General features: G+C 40.3%; 1 pseudogene; it reads left to right on the top strand.

The window, feature by feature from the left end:
* Positions 1-331: 331 nt before the first annotated feature.
* LOC149536129 (large ribosomal subunit protein eL38z/eL38y pseudogene) lies at positions 332-541 on the top strand (annotated as a pseudogene).

Genomic DNA, 541 nt, shown 5'->3' with positions numbered 1-541 from the left:
TATACCATGGAGCACAGATTTAATTCGGTGAGGAAATATTGTGCAATGGACAAAATCCTTCACTCAACAAAAAGCCCGCTCCATGTAAATGTTGGACTACAGAATTGGGCTAGTCGTGGAATGTTTGATGAAGGATAAAATCCTTCATTCAAAGAAAATCCTGCTCCCACAAATTGTGGAGCGCATAATTGCGCCAGCTGAGGAAAGTTTCCTTTGGAAGGCTAATCCCTGATTGTTGTGAAATTGCATTTTTAACATCCATTCAAGGAAAAAGTATCAAAGGAGGAGGGGAGGTGCCGCACTTGGGTTGTCGGATTTTGAGTATTTCACAATGCTAAAGCAAATAAATGAAATCAAGGATTTTCCTCTCACTACACATCATAAAGATGCAAGGTCCATAAAGATTAAGAGGAGCAAAGTTGCTATGAAGTTTAAGGTTAGATGTTCAAAATACCTGTACGCTCTCTGCGTTTTTGACTCAGAGATGGCTAACAAGCTCAAGCAATCCCTTCCACCAGGTTTGACTGTTCATGACCTGTAA

The sequence above is a fragment of the Cupressus sempervirens genome, chromosome 10 (genome assembly GCF_028749045.1).
Source record: "Cupressus sempervirens isolate cs-2001-9-10 chromosome 10, ASM2874904v1, whole genome shotgun sequence".
NCBI classification, from domain to species: Eukaryota; Viridiplantae; Streptophyta; class Pinopsida; order Cupressales; family Cupressaceae; genus Cupressus; species Cupressus sempervirens.
This window is presented reverse-complemented; position numbering and strand designations above follow the sequence as displayed.